Here is a 12,873-nt window from a genome sequence, read left to right as displayed (position 1 = left end):
GAAACCTCAGCATCATGTATATCGTCCAAAATGTGTTTTGTCAAGGCCGGAAAAGTAGAACCATCGCGTTAAATACAAAGTACATGGTGCTGTTTAAAAACCCTAGAGATAAACTACAGATTACAACCCTGTCCCGTTCGATGACGCTACTAAAAAACCTTTCGGTTACTTGTTGGTGGATTGAAATGCCGACACCCCAGATGACTATTGCTTGCGAACAGGTCTTTTCCCCCCAGATGTACCCACGGCTTATGTATTTAAAAAATCTAAAAGTCGGTGATCTCGCAACCACAGACTCAGTCGAAAAAACACGTTCAGGGCGTTGTCATGTCGTTCGGAGAAACCTGACTCTCTTACATTTTCTGGTGAAAGCCAGCCCCAGTCAGCGGAAAGCTATTCTCTGCGGGGCTACAAATGATCTTGTACAGGCAATAGCTAAAATCACCTTGAATACCTTGAAAGGGAACATACCGTTATCTGCTAAGCAGTTTGGGACCCCGAAGAGAAAGCATAAGCTTATAAAGACTTTGAGTCGAAAGGGTCTTTCTCTTAAACGAAAGAGACTCTTGGTAAACCAGTCTGGCGGTTTTATCGGGACCCTGTTGAGTATTGCAGTACCACTGATTACGGGGCTTGTACAACGTCAATAATGGAGCACCCTGAAAAATGTACCTGGTACCTCAGAAACAGCTCGATCGACTCCGAGAGCGGTCTGGGCTCGAAAGCGATGTAAGAAAAAGAACAACCCGTCAGTTGGATGATGAAATGAGAGACATTCTTTAGAACTCACATCTGGCCGAATATGAAAAAGTGAAATTGTACAGTCAGGTGTTACAACCATATTTGACATTAGTACGCCAGGGGACTTCCGAAAAGGGGACTTTAACTGTTGTACTACCGGAAAATGCACCCGCCGAGCTATCGCACATTAGCACAACCGCCGTCATCGAGCGACGCTGACTTTGGGTATATTTTGGACAGCGTGTCTCAGCGGTTCCGGAGAAATGCCGAGATATTGTTAAAGACCATGGCCCGCAATGAACCATTAATAGCCTGGAATGAAAAGGGGGAATTTGTGTACAAGGGGGCACCCGTTGAGGGCTCTCACATGATTGGTCTTGTCAGGGCTCTCACGCAGCAGCAAGCAGTTGTGGTCATTAAGAAGCCAAAAGGTTGGGATGTGTTCATGGAGGCTATGGCAGAAATCAACATGCTGGGCACCTTGCTAGCCAACGCTGGTAACCGAGAGCTCCTTGAAAAACTCAAGGCTGCCCCGTTGGGGTGTGCAGCATCGGTCAAAACGCCCGACCCGGTCTCTAAGATAACCGCAGAAAGGAGATGATCATTAATACCTACACCCACATGGTTGACTTTGTAACATTTTTTCTGTGGGTATGTGTGTTTGTGATAAATGACTTGAAATGTATATTAAAAAGCGTGAGCAATGTAGTTAAAAATGTTTGTAATAAAATGGCTTGAATGTAACATGTATTAAAAAAAGCTTGAGCAATATAACCGCGAATGTATAATAAAAATATTGTATTGATTTTAAATAATATTTTGCGTTCTTTTTTAAATAATAACCACACAGACAATGAAATGTTTCGATTTCATTTTTATTTTAGACGGTCGATTAACATTTATGACATGTTTTAAATTGGCGTAAACAACCGCATAATTGAACATTCCCAGTGGGAATTCGTCGAATATACGTATATTCTCGTCGAAAATCCGGCTATACGTATATATACGTCGCCGCGACATATAATCAACGTCGAATTGCAACCGTAAAATCGACGACATTAATAAACGCATATATGCACTCTTCACAGTGTACGAAGTAAATTATTTTCGCAGTAATTAATTAATGTATTATATTTATTACTATATTTATTATACATGTGTAAATAAATTAATTACTGCGAAAATAATTTACTTTGTACACTGTCCAGAGTGCCGTATACTCCTAGTTGCGGCACACACGATATATACAGTAAAAAGCCTCAGGCACTGTGTTAGATGTGTTTTCGATGTTATATATGCGTTTATTAATGTCGTCGATTTTACGGTTGCAATTCGACGTTGATTATACGTCGCGGCAACGTATATATACGTATAGCTGTATTTTCGACGAGAATATACGTATATTCGACGAATCACTGCCCACAGCTTGGCATACAAGGGTTTTGCGGAGGGGGTCTTGCCACCTGCCTGAAAAAAACAGTAAAATGTTTGAGTGCCTATAGAGTTTCTATTTTTATTTTCTTGAGAAAAGTTGATACCATTTCCTGGACACCCCGTCCCCCATCAGTGCGCGGTGCCTGGGGAAATCTCTGTAGGGGAGTGTCTGAAATTTTGAGGGGGGGGGTGATATTTTGGTTGAAACGGAGCTGTACGGTGCAGCTACCCAAATGAAATCTCGCAGGTATGCCATTGATTAGTGCTTCATGATAGAAGATAACGACTAGCAATCTGGTATTTGCGATGAAGTTCAGTTTCACATTTTTTGTCACTCTCGTGGTTTGTATTGCCTGGAGCGAAAAGTACCATAAGCGTTCATTTTTGCAGCTACATGGAGGTTCTGAATCGTTAAGAAAAAATTGTTGTTAAACCAACAGAAAGCACAGACTGCTATAACTAGTCCTAGTTATATAACGATTTTAAGTATAATGATAAACTACTGCAAGGAATCTGTCCACCTGAGCAAACAGGATCGTAATGTTGATGCTCAATAACGACACTGATATGTGCAGTTCCTAGACGGAGAGCCCTCCTGCACATCAAACAGTCCGAGTGACTGTTAGTGTCAATTAGTGTTGTCTGACCATTGACAAACTACAACTATTTTTTTAGGGCGCAAGTTAAGTAAATCCTTTTGCCCAAAACTGAAGGGGCGACATTCCCCCCTCCCCCCGTGATGCCAGGCCTGTCCCCATCCTATTCCATAATGTCATTATATATAATACCATACAACAGTGACCGATCCTTACTAACTGTATGCGTTAAAATTGCACATCAGCACATAGCAGGGGGCACATAGCCGCGATGTATTATCAATGTTAAATTTCAACCATAATATCGACAACATTAATAAAAGCATACGTTGAGAAAATATCTAACCCAGCATATTTTCCGGTTATATACCACAATGCATTGCTAGTATTCATTGGTCGCCATTTTAGCCACGTTTTTCAATCGTAGAAGAAGTCCGCAAATATCTCAGCAATCCTCTTTTGACGAGTAAGTATAAATAATAATAATAATAATAATACTATCTGAATACATACAGATCTTACTTAATATTATTTTGATTAAAATAGTATGTTAATAAGCAAAAAATAGCATATAAAAATAGTGTGAAGGGGAAGATTACAGAAAATCGTTTTGCTGTTTCTCTAATTTGAGAATCAGAAAAAACAGCACATGTTCAACGGGTCATTGAAAATAAGTATGTAACATGTACCATTAACAACGTCAATGCTAAACAACCCTTAATGTTATAGTACCCCATGGATTTGTAAGTATGTGATGATAATTTTCTCTGATTCTCCTAAAAATATATGGATATTCTTAGAAATTAGAATTGCCTCAGCAAGATAACGATATGTTTTTATGGGAAAAAAATAATTGCGGTGTTATACTCCTTTCTGTGTGATTTCAGAAATAATGTTATTGTTCTAAATTTAACTAGGCAATGATACACGGGAAATACCTGCGTAGTGTGACCTTTCTTACTCACCCTTTTAAAGTTAACAACGTTTTTATCGCAGTCATTTTGTTCTTTTAATCAAATTAGATTATATAAATGTAAACAATAAAAAATCTCTGTTAAAATCCCAAAAATAAAACTGATGACAGGAATTGCGGGAAATTACCGAGCGTACGGTATGGTCTAAAACGTGCAACAGTGCAGTATGTAATTTATTTACACAGCTTTGCATACAGGGGTTTCGCGAGGGGGTCTTGCCACCTGCTTGAAAAAAATGTAATTATATGTTGATTTCTTTGAATGACAATATTTCTATTTTTATTTTCTTAAGAAAAGTTGATACCATTTCCTTTTATATTCCATCGTCCTTATAGTACCTTACATACAACAGTCACTGTTTATTTACTGTTTATTTGCATGTGTTACAATTATCTGTAGGTGCACATCAGCACGCAGGGGGCACACCAAATCAGACTTTATGTCAAAGGACTATTTATCCCGATGGAGGAAGCGACATGCAGAGATAAATGCTCTTGCAGAATCCAGCAGTGATGATCAAGATGACAGTTTTCACATAGATGACACCAAGGACGAGAATGTGGAACAATCGTCTGGTGATATGGGTGCTTGTGTCAGTGATGACATTACACATCAGGATTCAAATGACTATGGGTACACTGAAGAAGTTATTACTTCTGAAGAAGAAATCTTGAATGAGGTTGAAAAGTCTGACTCTGATGAATCTGATGTAACTGACCCCAGTCCTGAATCTACTGACCTTGTAGATGAGGCACAGACTGACCCAGCAAGGCCAAATCTATCTACCGAACTTGTAGCTTGGTCTGCAAAGCATGGTTGTAAAAGACAGTGTTTCAATGATTTATTGGAGATATTGAGATGTCCAGGACTCTCCTACAAACACCTAATAAAGTGCAAATCAGTGATAAATGCGGTGTTCAGTACATTTACTTTGGATTAAAGAAAGGAATCCTGAAAAACATCTTCTAAAACATTCCAAGAAGGCATGCATTCTGTAGACCTGTGTATCAATGTTGATGGAGTTCCTCTCTTCAAATCTACATCTGTGCAATTTTGGCCTATTTTGTGCTCTTTTCACCAATTCCAGCCTTTCATAATGGCATTATTTTGATGAGAGTCCAAGCCTGATCCAGTTGATGATTATGTGAGTGACTTTTTAGAGGAGTTAAAGTTACTCACCAATAATGGCATTCACTTTGAAGATAGAGTATTTAATGGTACTGTGAAGGCTTTTATATGTGATGCCCCTGCACGCTCATATCTGAAATGCTGCAAAGGACACAATTCGTACTTTGGCTGCAAAAGATGCAAAATTAAAGGGAGCTGGGAGGGAAGAGTTGTTTTCACAGGGGAAGAGGCATGTAATGATCATACAGATGAACAATTCAAGAACTTTGAGTACAAGGAACACCAACAAAGACTTTCTCCCTTAGCTGCTGCTGGAATTGGGTGCTAAGCCAATTCTCCCTTGACTACCTGCATCTAGCTTGTCTTGGTGTTGGCAAAATAATTCTTATTTTCTTAAAGGAAGGACCAGCTAAATGTCGACTGTCTGTCAGGCAGAGGAAAGAAATTTCTGATAATTTGGAAATTCTTAGCGGAAAGATGCCTGGGGAATTTGCTAGACAGCCAAGATCCCTCTCAGAGCTTGACAGATGGAAGGCTACAGAGTTCCGCCAGTTCCTTTTGTATACAGACCCCATTGTGCTTCGTAATGTTGTATCAAAGGATCTCAACTATGCCCAAAAACTGCTTGATACCTTTGTTGACAATGCTCAGCATTTGTATGGACCAACATTTGTTGTATATAATGTGCACAGTTTGAGATATCTACATCAGGATGTGGTACAATTTAATTATCTGTATTCCCATTTGAAAACTTTTTACAGTCCTTGAAGAAACTAGTGCGGAACAGTCATAACCCTATAGCTCAAGTAGTAAAGAGAATGAAGGAGAAGGAAAGAGTTCAGAGCAACTGTGATGCATCTGGTTGACGGATGTATATTTCGTCAAGACAAAAAGACTGTTGTTTCCTGTTGGATAATGAGGACTTTGCATTTGTGAAGGAGAAAAGAGCAGACAGAAGTCTTCTATGTGTTGTTGTACGACAGACTCAGACTTGTAACTTCTTCACTGAACCATGTGAGTCAAAACTGCTTAATATTGTATATGTTAATAGTCTGGAGGTGCATGCAAGGGAGAAATTCCTCTCTGTAAAAGAGCTGCACAGAAAAGTAGTGTGTCTCCCATATGGTGCTGGTTATGTCCTTTTCCCTCTTCTACATGGCATAGAACTTTGATTCACACAGGATGCTTCTGTCTGCTCTTTTCTCATGGTTAAGTTTAAATTTTAAAGTTTGTGAGGAATTGCATGTAGTGAATACCATCTAACTACAAATATATACATAAAGCAGAATGTTTATTATTGAATTATGTGTTTTTATTGAGTATAATCATTATAAGCGAACACAAGTGTAGTAATCAGCACCACAATCTGAATTAAGACTCAAAATTAAAATGTGTATGTCTGTTTCAGGTGATGTGGACACGCGCTGTTTGGATAGAGCAGGAGGGGGAGGTTGAGGGAGTCCTGCCCTCAAACTGGGTGGATGCCCGAAGAGAGTTTGTGTGGTGGCCGAATGATCCAAAGCAGGCCACAAAACTATACAAAGAGAAGGCCAACCCTAATAAAGATACTTGGGTTACCTTCAAGGTCATTAAAGTTAAACATACATCAGGTATAGCTTTCTTTGAAAATAAGAGCAAATTCCTGTTCATTATTATAAATTCCAATTGAATATTTACAGTAACTGTCATACTGTACATGTTTTAGTGCAACAATACCTTTTTCATATTTGATCATATGTAATGTAAATTTAATTATTTGTAGACAAGAAATCAGAGTGTGATCACTTTGATTTAACCACCTCTGTTACGGATGCTGAAGACGAGGATGAGACACCCAATCCAAAACGCAAAAGTAAGAAGCGGGTGTTCTCCGATTACGTTGATGGTATGTAAAAGTAACAATCTCAATAGCTATATTTTTCACCAGTTCTTAATATCAACTGATGCCTCATTTAGCTTGTACCTTGTTATTGATTTTTTTACAACCCTTTAAAATAAGTCATTTTGATTGATACAGGTGTTCTGTATGAAAATGTTAAAAATCTTATCAGATTTGTTGATCATGGAAATTGCTAAGAATTTTGGTTAGCTATGTTAAACTACTTTTCAGTATTATATTGAAATATGATAATTTTCTATTATATTACAGAATTTGATTCTGATCCTGGTACTCCAAGTACGTCCATTTCTCTGCCTTCAAAGTTCCCAAAATAAAGGAAATTAATTTATTGTAAAAAGTTACAGATCAAGTTGATTAAATAATTTAATTTGATATGAAATATTTTACTGCCATATCTTTTCTGTTTAGAAAAGAAGAAGCCACTGAAGCTGCCAGTGCCACCCCCAAAACTGAGGTTCTCTCCTAGGAAGAGTGTCTCCCAGAGTTCACTCAGCTGTTCAAGTACGCTTAAAGGTAGGTTATTGCAATCAAAGCTAAAATGTTTTCTTAATGTCCTTAGAAGATAACCATCATCAATCACATTTAAAGACAAGTTAACACTATTCTTTATGTTATTGAAGCCCAACCATCAAAGGTGAGAACCTCCCCAAGGAAAAAAACGGTGCTAAGTTCTGGCTTCAACATTCCTTAAGTTATTACTACATTTTTTACCTACATCTAATTACTCTATGAAATTGAGATGAAATTCACAAGTTATTTTTTTTTATTACGTCTGAGGTTATGTCACTGTACTTTCCTAAGTCTGGAGAACTGTCTACCATAAGCAAATTATATTCAAAGATTATTGGACTGGTGAACATTTTACGTCCATACGTAAATATTAAATTAATCTGCAATATTATATTAACAGTCCAGGTAGTCCAAACTGGGACCTCACCACGCAAAGTTTGAAGCCCTAAGCAAGTTATAAGACCAAAGTCTTCAACCGAAGTACTTAGTACATTACTTGTATCATATTAATTAAATTATTAAATTTAAGAATAGTTTATGATCCCTCTGCAAATGATTTGTTAAGTATGAGATTATTGTTAACTTTTTAATTTCTAGTATCAAACCAGGATTGGCCAGATGGCAGAAATGATCCTGGAAGACTGTCAAAAAGTATGTCTTTTTTATTGTATAAAGTAATAAATAAAACTACCCATATTATAGTTTTACACAGAATGTATTTTAATTATGTGTAGACTCGTATACAACATAAAAATAAGTTGTGTTTAACCGCAATGCTACAAACGACACAAACATATTCAAAATTGAAGTACGCCAATGGAGTTTAATTGACATTGTTTATATAATCCTAGTTCAATGACAGACTAAATGACTAAATTGAAATATTGAGTTGTGTGATAAAGTAAATGTTTTCCATAACTGAATTCTTTTCAGAGTCTCCCAGGCAGAAGACCACGTCCAGACCAGAAGAGAAGAGAGAGAGATATCCTCTTTCAGAAGGAAGTAAGTACAGTTAAAATAAACTACAGATGTGGGAATTTTTACTTTTTAAGATTATAAATTGCATGTAGCAACACTACAGTAATGCTAATGTGACAATAGTGTAAGAAACTCCTAACCTAATTCCTTTTAAATGCTGATATAAAATGTAAATTATTTCAGAGTTTCAGAAGCGGGTATTGGGCCTCCTGATAGAGATGAGGGATGAATTGAGGCGTTTGGGTAGGTCCACAGAACCGGTGGACTCCCAATTCCACATCAGGAGGCTGACCACAATGGAAGAGTTCTGTGCATACGAGCAAGCACTTGACATCATGGACAATCAAAACCTGCTGGTATGATATTATATTCTCACTGTGGTGTAGAAAATATTCACTACTAATGTTCTAGGTTTCAGATAGGTCATAATTTTATAGCCTACATCTGATTAATATGATCCATCTCTGGCATACGTTCATATTTTTAGTTTATAATGTATAATCTTGCTTATCCTTTAATGGCAAATTAAAGTGTTTTCATGTTCTAAAAAGTTACTTCAATTTTTTTTTACTTTGAAAAATGGTCACTTTGTATTTATAGACTGAGAAAATACTGCAAAAAAGTGCAGTTAATATGTGAAAATGTGTTCGTTTCATTGAATGGTCATGTGTAATGGGTATGTCTGATTAGTTGATTAATGAAGATCTAGTAGCTTCTAATATTATTTGTAATATAATATTATTTCCAGATAAACCAACTTCAGAGAGTAGGCGGCAGTGATGTTAGAGAGAGTGTGTTCACAGTCTTGTCAAGGTATTGCTTATTGTTTTTTTAAAATGTTTTTACATTACATTTTTACTTTGATCAAGTGAACATATCCACAGAATTGAGCTTATAGATACCTATGTGTTAACCACTGAATGTGCAAGGTATAAAACTGCAAAATTGTCTTTTAAAATATAAGGATTACAGTACTACATTTGATCCTAAATATTTGAGTAAATAAATGTTGAGTGGAAAAAAAAGTCTAAACTAAATGTCTGAATTTGGTTTTCAGACTTATGACAAATGAACTGATGACAGAATTCAACTTCGCTGGCACAAACCGAAAAGATAAACAACAAAAGAGGGGCCTGGGAGACACAAATCTTTATAGAGTAATTAAAGGTACTTCTATTCTATGTTGTACTTTCAAACTTACTCTTTAATTAGGACAGGGTACTCTTTAATTAGGACAGACTTTATTGCTCAATCGCTATGATGCAAGCCAAATTTTATCCGTTTATTTCAGCTTTGAGCTTAGTAAACCTTATTGGTTCATTTTTGAGGTTATACTCAAGAAGATATTAATCATCATTTATTTGAGTAGTAATATTATATAATTTTCTCCTAGCTGCGGTGCTGAAGTCCCACCCTACATCGACAGAAAAAGAAATAAAGGAGCACGCAATGCGTTACTTGAAGAATGCATATGCAAGGCAGGGGGCCAGGAGATCTCGACACTGAAAATAATAGGTTTCTGGTCCTGTTAGGACAATAAGACAGGGTTTGCAAATGGTGGACAAAAATCGTCTTAACTTCAATTGTAATATTTTTTTTTTCCTTGGAAATATAGAAGTTGTACATTTTAAAATTTATATTTGAATCAAAATGTGGTTTTGAGTTAGTGTGTTAATGTAATTAGTTTGTGTTTGTCATTACTATACTGTATATTGATGTTACCAGAATTTGTAGCTGAAGTTTAAGACTAGTTGTGTTTTTTAATGATTATTGCCCATATGTTGATTGTTGATTGATTGCATACAATGTATAATTTGAAATACATATTTTTCAGGTGTGAATGTGTATTTTCAGAATAAATTTCTAAACCAAATCATTGGCTTGGTTTACTTGTTTCTACACCTACAAAACCTATCTGATGTATAATAGACCTCTAACCATATACGTATAATAGACCTCTAAAGTTATCCGTATAATAGACCTCTAACCATGTATGTATAATAGTCCTCTAAAGTTATCCGTATAACAGACCTCTAACCATATACATATAATAGACCTCTAAAGTTACCCGTATAATAGAGCTCTAACCATATATGTATAATAGACCTCTAAAGTTATCCGTTTAATAGAGAGGACAGCTGCGTCACCTCTTTTACGATGCTGCTTTTTTTCCCTTGCGTTTTTCTCTTCTTCCCACGTTCTCTCTCTTCACTGCCTTCACCTCCGCTCTGTTTCACTTCGGTCTTTCACTCTTGCTTCCTTCCAATAAGGACGGAGCTGCGGGAGAAAGGGTGCTATAGAGGATCGCTGTGGATAGCTGCTGCTGTGCTTTGACACCTGAGCTCCGTGGAAAACGATCTCAATACAATTCTGAAAAACGCGACTCCCAGAACGCCAGCCGAACAAGTCTCCACAGCCGAAGCGCTGTGTCTCTTTTCAGCTGGCGATAAACCTTTCCTCGATCCTTTGCGGACTTGTAAAACTGTTCATGATCAGAATAAAAAATGCTCACGCTAATACACAAGCACCCATGTCTCGCCAAAGCTGACAAATGAACAGACGGAAAAGCCGCACTGCACACATGAACAGGGGAATGAGCGAGCGGGGATAATGCGCCTCCTGCGCTAAAGAGCTTACAGCACCTGGTATTCCCAGGCAGCCTCCCATCCAAGTACTAACCAGGCCCGTCCCTGCTTAACTTCCGAGATCAGGCATGCTCAAGGGGGTGTGGCCGTAAGTGAGAGCAGGGCTCACTGGCACCCTTCTTATAGAGAGGACAGCTCCGTCACTTCTTTTACGACGCTGCTTTTTTTGATTGTTTTGTGATTTTTTGCGATCTACCGGGTTGATTGCATACTTGATCTTGTGGTTTTCTGTGGTAAAACTGTGATTTCGTACTTAAAAGTAATACTCTTTTAAGTTTAACGATGGTTACTAAAAGGTCTGAATTCGAGTCGCTAGTAAGCATTCTCTCTAGCAGCGACAAGTCTGACCACGATCTCCGCCATATCTCCATCAGCAGAGAAGTTAGGAGAATAAACCTCCATTCTGTGAGAGAGCTAGCAAAGGACATGTAGAGATTTGACCCTGCAGTGTCAGAGAATAATATCGAGAGTTATATTCAGGACCTAAGAGAGTTATATGGCAGTACCTGCCAAACGCCACAGAACAGGAGAAAGTGTTTCTGGTCAGAAAAACTACCAGCAGAGCTGTACATGAGTGGATGGCTAGGCAGATGAAAGAAGTCTGTAATGACTTTGAACAGCTTTGTCATGCACTTATCGAGGAATACAGTGCGTTTATTGACCCGACTGCTGCGATAGCCACCGCCCTTAACATTAAGCAATATTACGAGAGACTTAGATGAACTTATTTTGCAGGACGAAATGATGAGGGTTGCGAGGAGAACACACATCTCAAGGGTTTATTCATCGCGAATCTCCACCCATCAGTCAGAAAGATGATCTTAATGCATACAGATGCACAGACCATGAAAATGACTGATATGAAGAGATTCGTGCAGAAAGCCTGGGAGTATGATGTCCAAAGTCGCTCTGAGCAAAAAGCTGCTAAAGCGACTGTGTTCGCCGTCAGAGCCAGCAGGGTTAACTCCCTCCTGCTCGAAGGAGCACAGGCTCCTGAGCTGGCTAAGCCCCGTTCCAAAGCGGGCACACAGGACCGCACCCAGCGCCCTAAGTGCCATGAGAACACCGGGGGAGGGAAAGGGCTAGATAAAGCTGAACAAAAGGATTCAGTAGCCGCCCGCCTGGCCAGGCTTGAACAAGCTTTATTAGGACAGGGACAACCACTCCCCAAGGCTGCCGGAAGCGTGAATGAGCTGATACTCTCCACTGGAGGAGGCGGAGACCCGCCCCCTCTCCCTCCCTCAGTCAATCTGATTGAGCGGAAGGGTTCCTGCCTGGATGAAGTCAGTCACTCCCAAGCGAGTGCTGACTCCACCCCTGAAGTCACAGAGCAGGCAGTAAAACACAGAGGAAAAGCAGGAAGCTTTTACCTCAAGGCTGCCATGGGAGATGTCTTACCCAGTGAGACACTGATTGACACTGAGGTTGAAAGGTGTTTGATGTCACACGGCAAGCTCAAACGGGTAGAAAAAGAAAAGGGTATGCGACTCAGAGTGGAACCTTTGGTGGATCGCCAGAAAGGCAAAGTGTGGAAACAGGTCAAGGCTCCTAAGCCTTCTGTACAGAAGGAAAGGGGGGCCAAGAGGCAGACTGTGCTCACACAGTGCCCACCGAACACAGAAGCCTATGTGAAGATTCCTTCTGTTCCCTCTGGACAAGAAATAAAAATATTTCCTTGTTCCCCGGATATACAAGGAAGTCGTGTCCCGGCTGAGGTCACAACAGCCTCCATGCCACAGGAGCGGTGCTCCAAGCAGCCGCCTGATCCACCAGGTAAAGCAAACCCCTTTTACATCCCTAAAGAGGAGCTGATCTCCTCCCCTGTTGATGAAAAGTAGTTTTCCCTGTGCACCTTGGCACCCAAGAGGGGTCAGGACCACCACCCCGCAGTGGTGGAAGGGATCCAGATGGCAGGAGAGCAGGTTGGTGATGTAGCCCTCACCCTTAGCCCTGAGAGATCCTCT

At 39.1% G+C, this 12,873-nt stretch overlaps 1 long non-coding RNA gene and 1 pseudogene across 3 annotated transcripts; one reads left to right on the top strand and one right to left on the bottom strand.

Moving 5' to 3' along the window:
• The first annotated feature begins 7,883 nt into the window (after window positions 1–7,883).
• LOC148825674 (uncharacterized) lies at window positions 7,884–10,136 on the top strand. 3 transcript variants are annotated; one of them, XR_016091774.1, is made up of 6 exons: window positions 7,884–7,937; window positions 8,220–8,288; window positions 8,448–8,620; window positions 9,013–9,077; window positions 9,322–9,431; window positions 9,658–10,136. It is a non-coding gene; the product is annotated as an uncharacterized LOC148825674 (long non-coding RNA). The 3 variants fall into 3 exon arrangements; XR_016091772.1 differs by lacking the exon at window positions 7,884–7,937 and having other exon boundaries at window positions 8,171–8,288; XR_016091773.1 differs by lacking the exons at window positions 7,884–7,937; window positions 9,013–9,077 and having other exon boundaries at window positions 8,171–8,288.
• A 758-nt stretch (window positions 10,137–10,894) lies between these two features.
• Window positions 10,895–11,003, bottom strand: LOC148825673 (5S ribosomal RNA; annotated as a pseudogene).
• Window positions 11,004–12,873: the final 1,870 nt, after the last annotated feature.

This window comes from Atractosteus spatula, chromosome 10 (genome assembly GCF_055471065.1).
Source record: "Atractosteus spatula isolate fAtrSpa1 chromosome 10, fAtrSpa1.hap1, whole genome shotgun sequence".
Lineage (NCBI taxonomy): Eukaryota > Metazoa > Chordata > Actinopteri > Semionotiformes > Lepisosteidae > Atractosteus > Atractosteus spatula.
This window is presented reverse-complemented; position numbering and strand designations above follow the sequence as displayed.